The sequence below is a fragment of the Lepidothrix coronata genome, unplaced genomic scaffold (genome assembly GCF_001604755.1).
Source record: "Lepidothrix coronata isolate B3197 unplaced genomic scaffold, Lepidothrix_coronata-1.0 Scaffold6, whole genome shotgun sequence".
Taxonomy (NCBI): Eukaryota; Metazoa; Chordata; class Aves; order Passeriformes; family Pipridae; genus Lepidothrix; species Lepidothrix coronata.
Window position 1 is genome coordinate 1,992,440 of NW_016690186.1, and position 17,325 is coordinate 2,009,764.

At 34.3% G+C, this 17,325-nt stretch overlaps 1 long non-coding RNA gene across 1 annotated transcript in view; it reads right to left on the minus strand.

Annotated features, from left to right (window-relative positions):
• Nucleotides 1-15,398: 15,398 nt before the first annotated feature.
• The window catches only part of LOC108506231, a 31,144-nt gene continuing 29,217 nt past the window's right edge, over nucleotides 15,399-17,325 (minus strand). The window contains exons 4-5 of the long non-coding RNA XR_001877723.1: nucleotides 16,067-16,181; nucleotides 15,399-15,450 (exon numbers count right to left, since the gene is read on the minus strand). This is a non-coding gene — a long non-coding RNA (uncharacterized LOC108506231). The remainder of the gene's footprint in view (nucleotides 15,451-16,066; nucleotides 16,182-17,325) is intronic.

Sequence of the window (17,325 nt, forward strand, 5' to 3'; positions counted from 1 at the left end):
ATTTAAAGTGATTTTTGAAATTCAAATACGTTTTTAGTAGAGTTTTCTTTCAGTTGCACTGTTCTAAACAAGAGCTTTAGAAAAGAAGTATGTATGTGACTGCACTTTTTTATTTTCTTTTTTGTTTGTACTTTGTTATTACGAAAAGTAGTTTGATTTATTGCTGCTAAACACTAATTTTTTATTTCTTTCAGAATCAAAATAGCAGAGAAGCAAAGTTCCTTGAGAAGTAATAGTGAGACATAGGAAGTTCATCTCAGAGATCTTCTTTCTGCATGTGTATTCAAAAGAGGATAGAAAGTGCATAGGTAGGGCATATCTTGCATGAAAATTATACATTGACATAAGCAGGTTTTTTTCTTTCATATATACGTGCACATGTTCACACACAGCAAAAAATTTGTCTGTCCATTCCATATTCACAGCATTGAAGCAGAGCCCTTAACAAATGTCTTCTATGCTATTGTGACTGTCTACATACCAGATTCTGAAACAGCCTTCCAACAGAGATACTAATGAACTTTCTACAGGATGGGATTTTTTACCTTTATGAAGTTTATATACGGTGGTCAAGGTTAGCTAAGACAATCTAACAGCACTGTGTCCTTTATTTCTATAAAGGACATGATGGTATGTTGTGAAAGGTATGTAATTTTAAAGGTTGTGATGTGCTTTTAAAAATCTGGAAAAGCTACAACTCTGAAATTCAATATATCACGTTCCCTAAAGTACTAACCCCTATTAACCCACTGACTGTAGCTAAAATTGAAGCAGTTATTCTCAGCCTTGAAGGTCTAGTATTGAAGACTGTTTATTTGACTTAAAGGAAGGGTCTCTGCACCCAAGTTCTTTCCTGTTTTCCCACAATATCTGTTGGTCTAACAGGAGATATATTACTTCTGTGACAGCTGTGGTTTTATTATAACCATAGTACACAACTCCTATAATATGTGAAATTTATTGTAAATTAGCTTTATTTTGCAAGTCAGAATGTGTCAGCAGAATTTACACATTCATATCTGTATGCCCAAGTGCACTTTTTACAGAGCTTCGCTGGTCCGAAACCTCTTAAAAGGATGTGAAAAACTATCGAGCTAGACTTGATGCACTTAAAGTGATAAAACCTACAGTGCTTTCCTCCTTAATTTGCCTTCTAAACTTTTGCCACCATTCGATTTCTAGAGTAGACTACTTTGTAATGGTACAATTAATGTATATAACCTAATAAACATAAATATTCATGCACATGCACAAATGGCAGATCATTAAACCACATTCACAAAATATTCGCAAAAGGTATACTCATTCACAAAAAATCTACTCATTATTCAGGACTAGGAGATAATCAGAAATATGGTACATAAAAATCTGTACTTACACACAGCTAACATAGCAATGTAAATAGTGGGGGTTTCATAGGAATGACACCTTAAACGTATAACAGTATATATTTAGTAATTTAAATCCCACCTACTACGGAATAGGAGAAATGCAGTATATATCTATCTATTTTTGTAATAAGTATAATGAATCATGTAGATGTTTTGAGCATTTTTTGAGGGTTTTGGAATGTCTGTTAGTTGTATTTTTTAGTTGAGCCAAAAGAAGTATCAACTTTGTTTATGGACGGCCCCTTTTGTAATTATAAGAATTTTTAATTGAAGGTTGAATTCTTCCAGATAAAGCCTACTGTGAGTGGAACGTAAATTATATGCATACCTTTGACTGGTTTTGTGTATATGTTATTTTTTAAAAAAAGGAAAATAAATCATTTCTGTAAAGGAAGGTGGATCAAATTCTGTCATTTTTCTATGCTATGATGAGAGTTCAAAAGAACCTTTACTAGTGAAATTGAAGTAAATAATTGTTTGCAGATGCACAATTGATAGAAAATGAAGTTAGTCTTATAAAAGCGCTCATTTGCTATGTAGTAAAGCAACAATAACCTGAACAAATAGATAGATATCATGAAAATATTTCAAATGAATATGCAACATGACTCATTAATGTGTGTCAAATATTCACTAATGATAACACGTAATTTATATATTGAATTAAACTGATATATTAACACCTGCAACAAACTTCAGAATTCAATATTCAATATGATTTCAGTGGAGTGTTCAAATAATATTCCAAACACTTTAACATGATGTATTTTTAGGGACAAGCAAGAATAAAATAGTCACAAAAAAGCATTTTACCCTACTGATGCTCCTACCATGAATCTGAAATAAAACATTTTGTCATGTAGTTTCAAATAAACTTTGGTTCATGACTCAGTTTCTGTGACTGCCACCCATGTATAGTTCTTTATTGATCTAAGTGTGCAAATTCAGCTCTTAAATGCAAGATCTCCAAAGAACCATAGTAAAAATCAGGTAGGAGGCACGGCTTATGAATAAACAAAACTGGGATGATTATGTATAGATAAGTGGTTCAAAATTTATACTTGAAATATTATGCAATAGTCTGCATTATATATCCATAAAATTATTTTTCTCAAAACATTTTCTACGTTTACTTTAAGCATTTAATTTTAAATTAGAAGCATTAAAAAGCTTATGATTATTCTGTCGTAATTTTAAAATATCTAATGCTGAGACTGAAGAACATTAAAAGGTTTAATTTGTGTGTTTCTATATTTAACTTCTGTTTCATAATATAGTGTTTAATCAAGTTGTCTATTGATTTAGATTTCACACATGGCTAAATCTGAACTAACTTAAATTAAATCAGTGGAAAATTATTACCACAATTTGAAAAGTAGTTGAATAAAATTAATAAAGAAACTTTAAAAAAAAAAGACAACTCAAGAAAAAAAATGTGGGGAATCTGATGGCAGAAAAACAACTGTGTTTGAAATTGCCAATCTCTTAAAAAAATTGGAAGAATTGTTGTCAGAAAGGATGACAAACAGAAAGACCATTTATGTAAATTTGGAAATATAAAGTAATCCGAGCATGACTATCACTGCAAAGCATAGTATCATAATTGTTATAGCTTTATACTTAAATGATATTTGACAAAATTTGATAAAACCTTCCTTCGATGCTGTGTCCATCAAAATGCTTATTACAGGTGTACTTCTACACAACAAATTTATTTAAAAATTATTTTTGGTCCAAAGTATAAATCCTGTATTTCCCTCGTATAATGAAATTATAAAAGAAAAAAACAGAGCTCTTCAGAATTACATCTTACAGTATTGCTAGTTTTTAAAAAAAAATTACTTACTTTATTACTTCCTCATCAAGGCTCAGTATTCAGGGATAATTTGAATTAAAAGAAACATCTTCAAATATAGCATTTTTATTGACAAATACGGCTTTTGAAATCACAGAATCAGAACGATTTGGACTGGAATTGACCTTTAGTCCAATGTCTCAAGGGAATATTGAAGAGGGGGATTACAAAGAAGTGCCCAACAAAATACTACTGGATTTATACTAGGAAAATGATTAATTGCTTACAAAGAAAATTCTCCCTGGGGCTACATTTCTGTTTTTATTAGGTGGGAAGACCAGACAAAAGACAGAAAATGTCGCAGTGACAATCATTAGCAGTCCACTGTAGATAAAACACATGCATCCTGCAGCTGGCTGCAGCATGTTTTTTATGAACAGGCAATCTCTTGGGGTGTGTCTACATATAGATGTTTGGGATAGTTAAGGGGAATTAACTAAAGCTATAAAATTGAAGCTCAGAAAACATAAAAAAACCAGGTGTTTGTGTATGGCTATGGGAAATCAGAGGTATAATTTAGTTTTTTATAGTTTGACTAGTCACAAGGAAACTAAGGATAGTGGGGGACAGGATGAAAATTCAGTATTAAGTATGAATGTATATGCCTTCACAAACTAAAACGCATTATCGTTAAATTGTGTAGGAGGAAAAATCATATTTTCCTGAACCTCACTGGATTTAAATAAGTACACACATTTAACCACAGAGAAAAGTACTTCACTAAATATAGTTGTTGTCAAAATTATTTTGGAATGAAAGATCATGCACATAAGACAAAAAAACCTACTTGATTCTGTCCTTTTCTTTGCAAAAAATACTTTTAAAAGGTCCTCAGAACTACTCACATTGAAATATAAGGGTTAGAGGCCCGGCTTGTGTATGTTTTTCTAACTGGCAGCACATATCAAGAACAGAATGTAACACCTAGTAAGCATTATTTTTGTTGTATTTATAGTGGGATGATTGGATCTATCCTTCTCCTATAGTAACTTGTCCTTTCACACTGGTTCAGAAGCCTGAGTTTATTTCCTTAAGAATAGAATCATTTCCCAAAGGACTGCATTTACATCTCCAGGGAAGAAGCAGAAAAGACCTTAGAGATAGTACAGTCCAAGATGAGATAAGAGGAAGAAAGCTACCTTCAGCATAGGTAGCTGGGAGCTTCCACTTCTTTGCTACTTTTCCAGTGAAATTCAGGTGACTTGTGAACTTAAGAAATCATTTTGACATGAAGGTTCAAAATTTGGGAAATGAATTCTGTTTTTCTCCAGAAATCAAAGGTTAAGTGTAAAATTCAAAACTTCCTTCACAGATGCAGCTAGCTGGCAGGAATTCAGTATCCAAGGAACTGATAAGAAATGGTGATATGCACTGAGAGCTATTCTTATTCGTAAAAACAGGATTTTCCCAAAGGTTAGTTAGTTGAATAAATTTTTCTAATATCTGTGTAATACTCTTTCAATGGAGAAAGAAAACTTGAATCCCAAGTATCATAATGCCCTTTTTAATTATTACTCCTAAAAACAATAACAAATCCAAGTGAGTTTTTACTGTTCAGTTAATTTTCTCAATACATATACATATAAATAATATAAGGAATATTTTGAGGAAGTTAATCTATATTACTATAGGCCACCTACCACTATATTTCCTAATTTATAGTGAGAAAATAATAACATGTTGAGTTCCTGCATCAGTACATGTATCACCTATTCTGAATTAGGTAAATAATGTTCATAGGTTGGATAGAGATAATATTTCTCATAAAAGTACTTTTATTCATATGACTGATTCACTGTGTCCTGGAAAGAAAATAGCAACAGTGTCTACCTACGGACATTCAAAGTTCAAGCTATTTTAAGCCATATGTGTGGAAAAGAATAACCCTAGGTATATTAGAAGATGACTTTTTTTTCTCATTTATGAAGGATTTTTGTTAACAGAGCAAATCTGTAAAAGGACATGTTTAGATTTTTTGTATAAGAATGCAAATATTTTCACTTGCAAGCATTATGATACTGAAACAAGTATTCAAAGAATTACAGGAAAATGAAGAATCAGAGAGATTAATGAGTTCTTAACTTTATATATGAGTTCCTATTTTTACATTCCTAAAATTTTCAGGATAAAGGCACTCCTCTACAGTCTGAGATCCTAAACAGATTTTAGTAACTATTTAAGAAGGATAAAATTTGCAAGAATATATTTTCAGTGCTTGGTGGTCTTTATGCAAGAGATGATTTATGTAAAAAAAATCCAATCTAATTCCTGACAATACAAACACCGTAGGAAAGCCAAAGTAGATTTAGTGTAAACACTAAAGCAGTGTCAGCCAGAGCCAAGGTGACAATACTGATGCAAAAATTCATGTTAACTGTAACACAACCAGTTGGAGTTCACTAAATAGACCTATAAGTTTGAACACAGTTTCTACAGTTTCTTGTCTAAACACTGCAACCACTTAAGTAGTTTTCAACTGATTTCTTGAATCTTGGACACTGGAATTGTCAGTGCACTGAAAAGTGCCCTTAAAATGAAGGTTTCTATGAACCATTGCACAAGTGAAAAAGAAGTTAGTTATCTGGTTAACTGTTCTTTGCAATAAATTGTGTCTTCTGAAACCTACCAGTGAAATTTGTGATTTCCCAGATGAGAGGAACCTGGGTATTGTATCCTCTTTCTCATGAAAAAGATGAGGAATGTTAAGGAAAATACATGTTAAATAGGTGCTACTAACCAAAAAAAGATTTAATCATGGCCATTTAACTGTGGAACTTGTACATTGACAATGTATTGCAAAGAATGTGAACAAGATTAAAAATCATCAATTCTAGGGCTCTGCTGAATTCTAGTTGAATGTATTATAGCCATCAGTTCACTCTAAAGCATTGCAATTAATAGATTTGAGTAACAATTTTGCTTTGGGACACAGATTTTCTTTAAGTATAGTAGGAATTCACTGCCACTGCACAACACAGCAATCACAATAAGCAAAACAAGGTTTTCTTTTAAAATCTTTTAAAATTGGATAACTGTCTAGTATTTGAAATTAAAAAAAAGTTACCAATTAATTGTCCAATACTCACAATAAATATATAGTAGTTTAATACAGAAGATCAGTTGCATGTCATCAAACAAGCGTCTTAATCAGTGTTAAAGTTTAGACTGTGTGCCAAATACAATTCACTGGCTTGTATTGAAGTGCATTACTCTAATTAAGCTGGGGGTTTTTTATATATGATTTATATTGGAAGTTATTTATGCTCCCTGATTCTAAAATAATGGCTCGGTGAGATCTATTGAAAATAACTACCAAACACAAACACATTATTTATAATAGAGTTACAACTGTTTTGACAGTTTGGCATAACAAAGGCTTAATCTACAAATGAAATTATGTATCTGTTTTCTGAAAGCTTAACATACATTGGGAAAATTCAATTATGATTTTATACACAGATATTTCACTGTCTTGTTTTCTCAAGCTAACATGCTTATGCCAATAGTTTCTTGGAACCTTATTGGAAGACCTGAGAAACTTTCAAAATATTATTTGGCTTTCTCAACTTCTTATATAAGGAGGAAATACAGAAAGGAATATTATTAGTATACAAATACTTGTTAAGAACATCACAGCAAAGCAATATGGTAGATATGAGGGTTAATACACAAAATTATGATAGTTTCTGACACTTCGGACCATTATTGAGAAATGTCCCTTTCAGTGTCTCTGTGCAGAACTGATGATCACTTTCCTTGGGCAAATTACTTCCCTTGCCACAGAAGTGGTGTACACAAATCTGCATAAAAACCCTATCAGTGCACCCGAGATGCAAAAAAGTTTAAATTAAACACTAACGTGCTTGTATATTCACAACCACAGTAACACCCTATAGATTAGTTTGTATTTATTTTTCAATAGGCTAGATTTCTGCAAGGCTTAATATTTACTTTTTTCTATACTGTCATTACATCTAACTTATTACCATTCTGGTTATATTTTTCTACTTCAGCAGGACTACAAACTGCAAACATCATTTGATGTAAACCTGGAATGTTCTGGAGAGAATAGCCAGTTCAAGTGTTAAACCAGACGACCTCAAGTCTTTCACCTGATTTGAGATTAACGTTTTCCCTCTTAGTTGTTCTTTCAAATGCTACTGTCTTTGGACGATTACTGCAGCCATCTGAACAATTCAGTGCAACATTCCTCTTAAGTACCTTACAGGTGAAAACGCAATATAATAGTGTTTTGTCTATCAAGTCCAAGGATAGGCTTCAGACTGCAGGCTGAAAAGGAGTCAGTATGGAGATTGTCAGCTGGCTGGCTTATCTTGTCTGTTTTTGGTAGAAGGCTGACTTGCTGTCAAATTCTGTAGAATCATTATATGAAATCGAAATGAGAAATTTATTCTCTTAAGTAATATGTTCAGATATATACTTTTATGACTGTTTTTATACTGACAAAATAAGGATCTTCTTGCAGTGGAAATGTAATATTAAGTGTTTTTAAACATCATCCTTTCATTTCACTAAGTACTACAGCATTGGAGATTTTCATCACAGAAGTAATCAGAGGCACTCTGAGAAGAGCAAGTAAACATCCTCATTTGTTGCGTGGGTGATGAGGCATATGATATTCTTAGAGGTTTTCTGATTAGGACTACTGGAAAGATAAACCACGTAACTGTAAGAAAGAAGTTTAATGAAGTCTTGATAGGAAATGAAACTCAGTGAAATGGCAAGATCTGGTCAGGCAAAACAGTGTCAAGTCTGCTCTTATCACAACAGTGTATGTGTTAGTTAAGCAGAACAACTGCGTAGATTCCTTTTAGTTTGGGTTGTATCTGAATGGTCAAGCAGCTCAGCGAGAGAAAAATTTTGTCTGAATCAGTTACTGAGGAAAGCAGTCAAGAGAAGAGGTGATTAATACATTAAAGAATTGAGTGTTAAAAATTTTAAAGATACGGAGTCTTTGAAATTATATCTTCTACAGGATTGCAGCACTTTTTACAAAATCCATTTCAGGCAGAAAAGAAAACCCAGCCTTTTTAATGAAAATGTTACACTGTAATTTCAAAATTATTTTTTAAATGCAATGAGATTTTATTTGCAACTTAAAAATAATAGAAAATTCAAATTAAATGAAAATTACATTAGATATTTTATAGATATGAATTGATTCTACTGACAGTGATCAAATCTTCCTCCACTGAATATTTACCAGGATTTTTTTCTAAATTACATTTTTCTGCTAGCTTGACTACAATGATATGCAAAATCAGAGAAAAATTGCTAATGAAAGGGTAGTTCCAAGTAAGCTCTATAAAGTAGTGAGCAAACAAGAAATATATATGCAAGAGAAAATATCAGCTAGTATACTGCTGAGTGATTGTCATTTTATTAATTATAGGTTAGAAATATTATCATTATAATATGACAACTTTGAATGAAAGTTCTGTATAGATGCATTGTGCTAACCTCTAGAATGTTAAATTGTGCCTTTGAAATTACAGTAAATAAAATTAAGGGTGGTTTTTCATGCTGAAAGAAACTCCAGCAGATCTGCTCTTGCCTCTGTTCTGACTCCTGTCTGCAGACATCATAGTAAAGGTAAGAGTTCAAAGAGGAATTGGCAGGAACTCCAGACTGAATTAGTGTTAATGAAGAAGAGAAGCAGATCCACACTGTGCATTGCAGCTTTGATCCTCAGTATTGTTCTCTTACGATAAAAGTAGACTGGTTTATCTAAGCTAGGTTAAAGGGCTTTAAGTTTCATATGTATATTCATTAAGTTCTGCAGCTCCATAGTCTGGACCTGGAAGAACATGTCACATCTCCTTTCTCATTTGATGAAGCTGATGGAAATCCCACGAAAATCAGAATACAATCAGAATGGTTGACGACATCTGTACCTTTTCCCTTGTCCACCAATGTAGATAGGTAGGTCAGGCAGGACTCTCTCTTGGTGAAACCATGCAGGTTGTCTTGAATTACCTCCTCATCCTCCATGTGCCTTAGCAAAGCTTCCAGGAGGATCTGTCCTATGATCTTCCCAGGCACAGAGGTGAGGCTGGCAGGTCACATTCATCTGACTGTCATGACTTTTCAAATATCATGGGGAGTTTCCAGTTCCTTCGGGACTCTGTGATGCATCTCATCTGGTCCAATATCTTTATATATATTCAGGTTCCTCAGGTGCTCAAAAACCTGATCTTCTCTCACAGAGGGAGAGAATTTTCTCCTCCACCCAAGGGTTGTGGGAAGAGAGGTTGTCAGTGAAGAATTAGGCAAAACCATTGCAGAGTACCTCAGCCTTTTTGTCTCTTGTTACTAGTTTGCCAGTGGTTCCGAATCATGGGTCATCTACTGCCACCACATGTGTCTCCTAGAATGCTTCCATCAACGCTGCCTCCGTACAATCCTAAACATCCACTGGTCAGATTTTGTGACCAATACATCTTTTCTAGAGCAAGCAGCAGTCAGAAGTATTGAGGCCATGTTGATGAGAACACAGCTGTGCTGGGCAGGGCACGTCTCCAGGATGAAGGACCACCGCCTCCCTAAGATCTTGCTTTATGGTGAACTTGCCACTGGCTGCCGCATGAAAGGAGCCCTGAAGAAAAGATACAAGGACTCCCTGAAACAACATCTCAGCCTTGGCCATATTGATCAACATAACTGGTCTACTCTGGCCTCCAATCGGGAGGCCAGGAGACACACCATCTATAACGCTGCCGTTTCCTCTGAGAACGCACGCAGGATCACTCTCGAGGAGAAAAGACAACGCAGAAAGAACCATGTCTTGCAGAATATACCACCTAAAGAGTCTTTCTGCTGTGCCTTTTGCAATCGGACATGTCTATCTCGTATTGGCCTCATAAGCCACCAGCGTGCTTGTAACAAATGTGGATAGAGCCTTCCTAAATCTTTGTTCGCGAAGCCTAGCCATGACTAGTTTGCCAAACTTGTTTATCAAGGAGGGTACACTTTCTTTAGTCTTCCTTTTTTTTCCTGACACACCTGTAGAAGCCTTTAGTTTTTAACTGCTATAGTTTATTGCCTGCACAATCGGGGGCTACTTTTTCTAGACCTGTATTAGCTAACAGAAATCTCTTCTGTAAAACAGGAGACTACAAATTAAAATGGAACTCGGGCAGTTGTATATATTCTGTATTGTTGCTAAATTTGTCTCTGATCACTCAAGATTAATACAGCAAAAATTGTGATCAATCATCTTCACCACAGTGAATCCAAGTTAATATTCCTGGCTTTGGTCAGTTTGGAATTATTAATTCTGATAGTATTTGTGTGTTTTTAGACAAATCTGTTACAAAACCATAATTTTGTAGATAACCTAGTGAGACTTGGGTAATGATCAAGTACTTGCTTTCTTATGTATAAATGGATCATCTACTTGGCAAATAGATTACACCTTGGCAAGCTGAAGACCTTGAGATACTTTTGCACATTGTGCCTGTAGCAAAAATAATCTACTTGTCCTTTTCATAATGGATTACATTGTAGTCTTCATAAATAATAATAAATAAATATTGCATAGTCTTGAAGATGGAAATGCTTTCTGTAAGGCTCTTTTAACTTATTTGTTAGACCTCTGCATCCTTATGCATGAGTGAAGCATGGTAAGCACCATGTAGATTTATAGGTGTTCTGAACAAAGAATTTGTGCCAGAAGCTACCTACTGCAGCATGTTTCTGTTTCATTACAGTCGTAAAGGATAGCTACAGACATTTTAATAACTTATGACTCAAGCTGTCTAGAAGTAACAATGACACCGTGCATGGTGGTCTGTGGTTTTCTCATTGCCTCATCAATTTTTTTCTTAACACGGTTTTAACAGGGGGTGTGCCTCCAATTTTTTTAATTAGTTTAGCCACTATTACTTTTTTCTGTTTATCTCTTCAATGTCACACACTCTATTCGATAATGTCAGCAGGCATTTTCCAAAGATTAGTCCAAGAGGGATCAAGAAATTGATGGTAAGAGCAGTAAACTGAATCATATCCTTATATGGATGGAAGATCTGGTGAAGCTTCAGAAAAGCTTAAAAGATAAAGGAACATGAAAAGGCTGCAAGTTAAACCTTTTGCATTAAGGTGGATTAATTGTTCCTTATTTATCATTCTTCCATTGACCTGATATCCTTTTGTCTTCTTCAGATAAAAGAATAACTTGTTAAACAGCCAATGAGAGTACAAAACACATTGTCACCTTCTGCAAGCTGAGTAGTTTCTTTACATTTGTGCATTTTTTCCGTATTTATCATCATAGCCAAAGTGAACGGTCATAAATCCATATTTTAATGGGAATATGGCTGTACTTGCCACATGTTGATGTATCTCTTGACTGTTGGAACTTAAAGGAGTTATGCCAAATCTTACTTCTTTATTGCACTACTTAAATATAAAACCAGCATTTGCACCTAGACTTGCATGTGAGCCCCCCTTTTCCACAAGCTCAAAAAACAAGAAATTTTTTTGTAACAGATCAGAACAAAGTCATAAAACATGGCTGAGGAAGGTGTTTGAAATGCTAAGACCCATCATATGGAATGCTTTCTATCTGGATGCCTTTGCTGTCATGGTTTTGTATGTGCATCATATTTCCAAGCCTATTCTTCAATAACTGAGCTAATGGAAATAAAGGAATTTATTATGGAAATCGGTGACAATATTGGCAGAGATTCTGCGTTAATATACAGTGATACCAAATTAGTTAGATTTGTGTCGAACTATTAGTAGATTTCAGCCATATATATGACATACACATTTATTATGTGTAATTAAATACATTTTCTACATATTATGGTTGAATTATTATTCATATACACATATGTGCACTTTATACATATATATATGCAGGCAAGCATAAGGATACAAAAGATGCATCAAAGTAGAAAAACCTACTGGATTTCACTGCAGATTATTTGTGATCTAATGTGCCCTCAATGTGGCTCCTAGTAACAAAATATAGTCATTATTTTCAGTCCCAGACATAAAGGCAATGTACCTTTCTCATTGCCCTGTGTTGTAGCGAGTCTGTTGTGCATTTGAAAGAAAGAAGAAAACATGGCTTTGCAAAAGTGAAATAAATGTCTTTATCTCCTCACAACCCAAAATGTATTCAATGCTCTCCAAGTATGGTGTAATAGTTGCTATTGAAAAAAAAAGTTGAATTAAAAACTTCAAAATATAGAGATTTTAGGTGTATTGTACCATTAACCAAATTAAATTTATGATTGAGTGCGTTATTTTTTTTTTTTCTTCTTTTTTTTTTCCTGCTTCTTTTGTTTTCTTTATACTCCTTTGAATTTGCATGGGATATATGTAATTTTCACTTGCACCGTCTATAACTGTTTTAAATGAAAAAAATATGTTGGTTTTGCCAATGCAAAATTATTTGTAGTTTTAGACACAATGTGATTCTTTTTAGTGCTCTTTTCCACGTATTATTTTTTCCTTTAAAGTGTACGTTACTAGTTTATCTTAAAAACCTATGTGATAATGTCTCTTTAGAGCAGAGACATAAAAGGGAGAGGATGTTGTCTGAAAATTGCCTTTATCTGTAACCATTAGGAAGAACACATTTCCCATTGCAATTTGTATTTCAAGATTATATCCTTTGTGCTGTAAAAACTAGGGATAGAAAAAGTGTTTAGAGTCATCTAGTCCATCTCCCTGCCATTGGAATTATTCCCTATTGTAAAATCGGACTGGCTCGACTAATGCAAGTTGGCCAGAGTAATGGAAACTTCATTACTTTTCAGTGAGAGACAATTCCCAAAGTTCAATAGTCCTCACTTTTGGAAAGAAGTGTTGGTTCTGAATTTTCTTTTTCACAATTTTATCATTTTTACTCCCTGTTGTGTTTACCTACTTGCAGAAACTGGAACATCCTTCTTCCTTAAAATTCCTCAGTGGACATTTTCAGACTTCTCTGATGACCTCCCATAAAACTAATTATCTAAACCAAAGACCTTTGATTATTTTAGTATTCCTCATCAGTCAATCATCACAATTTACTATGTCAATGTCTTTCTTGGATATAACAATATGTTTGAGAAATTGGTCACATTTAATGATGACTCTAAGACAAAAATATTGTTTTCCTGCTATGTGAGGACAGATAAGGTGATCCAAACACACAGTGATGAATGGCCACAGATGAATAGATATTTCCGTATTTCCATAAGCAAAAAAAAAAAAAAATCAATCATCATTAGTATTATATAACTCAGTATCTAAAGCTCTCTTGGCAATTGGTGTTTTTTGTTTTCTTCTGCTGAAGTTTCCCTTGGATGCATTGAAGGGAATATTAAATTCCTATTTGTTCTGGTCTGCAAATTTCTGAACACGTTTTATTTTCTGTTTCAAATCCTTTTTTCTCTTTGTGCCGTTTCTCTGTTTTTATTGCAACATTTCCCAGTTTATGTGACAGTTTCATTAACATGTTTTCTATTCCCCTTTGCAGAATGTAAATGAAGATGTCAAAACTAAATTTAACATGAATACTGGAAATATACCCCCTTTCAGCTTCTCAAAACTGAGTGCATTACCATTTATCATTAGCCCTTGTCAAGAGACCTTCAAATCACTCCTTAGTTCAGTTCCACAAACTGATTTAAGCTAATTCTGAAGTATGCATGCAAAATGAGGCAATTTATGCTTGTATTGTGACACTAGTGATGGTGTGAGGGCACAAAAAATTATTAATAAAATAGAACACATTTCATGTATTAATTGTGCAAGTCACCTAATGATACTGAGGATATCCCTGATCTCTCCCTCTCAGACCATAATGCTATATGGTCTTTCATTGCAGAAATTTGTTATAGTCTGTCAAAAGTATCTTGTCACAAACAGAAGTTAAACAAATAGGTGTTCTGTGAGTCCTATCAAACTGCCTATTACATAGTTATATGTAACATCAGAGAATATAACTCAGCACTTCAGGTATTGCTCCATATTCCTTTGGGTTAGTGTGCAGTGACATATTTCGATGCTAATAATTGTCATTGACTTTATGGAAATCGTGCAATTACGTGTGGAAATAGGTTATGCAAGATAAACAAGCAAAGGTGTTGCTCTAGGCAAGTGAAGTAAAAAACACTTTTTAAACTCATCTCTACGTGTCATTTTCTTGTAAAAGGAATCATACAGACAGTTCTCTAGTTGTTTAAGTGAATGTGCTGATTCTGATATTTCATAATACTGATAGCTTGATGATCATCAATAGCAATACCAATACCAATAGCACCACTTTCATAAGTAAACAAATTAAGGTAGATATTCTTCTGTATTCATGGCTTATATAACTATAAAGTCAATTCTAATGGATTTTTAAAATTAAATCAATGGGCCAGAGGCAATTATATCAATACAGGTGGAATAAAATCCACATATTTCATATATGCAATCTGTTTCTAAACAGCTTCTGAGATGCACAATATAGTCTGCATTACTCAGTGCTCCTGAGCTGAATCATCAAGTATAATGGAAAAGCTTTGAAGAGGTCTTTTTTAAAAACCAATATTCTTCCCCAGAAAAACAAATTTAGAGCTTAATTGACAATGCATGCCTCCTCTTCTGCTTACTTAAAAGGTTTTCTGGCGTGAAATGATAAATGTTTCTGAGTCAGCACCACTGGAAAAAGCTGGTATATGGAGACACAAGAGTAGGGTGCTTTGCAAGGGAAGACAGCTTGCCAGCAAGGCAAGCAGAGGCAGTGTCCTTTTAGGACAGAGGGACAAAACTACAGTATCTGAACAAGAATTTCAGAGCAAGTTCAATGACAATGATTAGAATCATCCCCAGCCCACAGGGCTGCTCCTGATTTTCTTTCATACAGCAAAACTCTCTGTGGGTCTCAGGTTCCTGGGCCATCCCAGAGCTGACCTGTGGCAAAGGCACAGGTTCCTGAAGGAAGGGGGTCAGAACCTGTTAAGTTGCCTTTTTTTTTTCCCTGTTTTCAATTTTTTAAGAAACTGCTGTGATTTGTGTATGTTGTGATAAAGAAAGAGGCCCGGTATAAAGTCAGTATCACATAGAAGCACTGATTACAGAGCTCATCTTCTCCCTAACATATAATTTTAATGGAAAACAATCTTGCAAGTGGTACTTGAATGAAGTTCAGAAGAATCAAGTCTTCTGTGTATTCACTGAAGAGGGACAATATCACAGAACCTGTATAATCATAGGAGACCAATGTATCAGTCCCAAAATTAATGCACTGTCTTTTGGGCCCAGAATAATCCATAGATGTGCCAATAGAGCACATCATCGCTCCACTAGAAGGGCACATAGAAGTTTTTATTCGTGTAGTGTTTGGGGACTTTTTAAACATCTTACCAAAAACCTCTTGCTAAAGAGAGCAGATCCCTGAGACATGCATACTGAGTTTGATATCTTACTACCTATTTCAAAAGAGAGGGTAAGTCCCATCACTGGTGACATCTCTCCCTTCAGAAGCAAGTATGTCTGGTTTTGTTATATGAATAAAACAAAAATCAATTATATGTTTCTAAAAAATATGTTGAAAAATACATTTTTCATGAGTTGCCCTGGAAGATATAGCTAACAAGAAGCAAGGAGCACCGTGCTTGGAAGCGGTGGCTGAAATTGTCATGGGAGGACAGACCAGGAACAGACATGATTTGCAGCCTTATAGGTAATGTGTCGCATAGTATAAGTCACCCATAAACTTTGACATTAAAACTTTGAATATGGGACAAAGAACAAAGTTGTTAGAATTTTTAAGTATTGCTACATTAAGGCAATGATGTATATGAAAGCATTGTACCTTGCTTCAATATAGGGGCAAAGTCACATTCTCTGCTTCCAGTACTTGCCCATGATGCATTCAAGAAAGTTCAGACTTGGCAGAGAGGTGTCAGGAGCTCATAATGCCTGTAAAACTAAAGAAAAATTTTGTGAATTGGATAGTGCTTTGATAGAAATGACACAGAAGATGTTTGCAGATCTGTTCATGAGTGTGAGAGAGAATCAGACTGATGAACTTAGAGAAAAATATAAAAGGTGTGAGAGTACAATGATCAAGTGCTGCACAGGTGTCAATTTACAGATAAATCTTCAAATTTCAGGGATATTTCTGCATTTTCAGCCAGTCTCACTTGTACAGAGAGGAATCATGCTTGGAATGAGCAGCAGAAGTGATCATGAGATGACTGGCCATAACTGAAGAGTTTTCTAAAGCTTTATCTAATAATTCACAGCAATGTACTTCTGCACCATTCTGAAAATTCTGTGAAGAGCTTTTAAAACCAAAGCAAATACTCAACTCTGTAGAAAGGAAAACTTAAAAGTTCAGACAATAGACACTTAATTGCTCTTTAAATCTACATTGTGTGAGCTTCTTTTCCAGAGACTGAGAACATCATAACCAAATGGGAATAAAACTTGAAGTGTATTACTTAATCCTTGTTATTTTCAGCAGTGGAAACACAGTATGTTTAATGAACCCAGGAAATCCTGTAATAGATGTATGCAAAAAAAAGTATTATTATAGTTTTATTTGTCTTCAGTATACAAGGAAGAGTGCAAAAGTATACAAGGAAGAGTGCAAAATGGGAAATATTAAAACATAGATAGCTTTAAAATGAAAGTAGGGGTGGGACAGAGCAACGAAAAATCTTGCAGTAAAATGTTAAAGAGCAAAAAGCACAGTGGACCAAGAGAGTAAAGATTAGAAAAACCAAAAACAGTCACAGGACTGCAGTTTCTCTAACATAAAGTCTTGACTCACTGCATATTTGTTGGTTTTGATTTGTTAAAGAGGCAAATTTCTTGACTGAATTTTATTCTGTGCTGTATGATCCAGGGTTGTAGAAGTGTGCATGTGTTAGAAAACTAATATTTTTTCCATGTTGTTTTATCAGGCTTTGTGGGACTGATTTTGTTTTTTTTTTATTCTCATTTGCAAGGCAGGGATTTATTAAAAATTAGAACAGATAACCCATTGCTATCCTTCTTTCTGAGTCTTTTAGTAAACCTTTGTTGTTTACTGATATTTTATTGCAGAAATTGTATATATATATATAT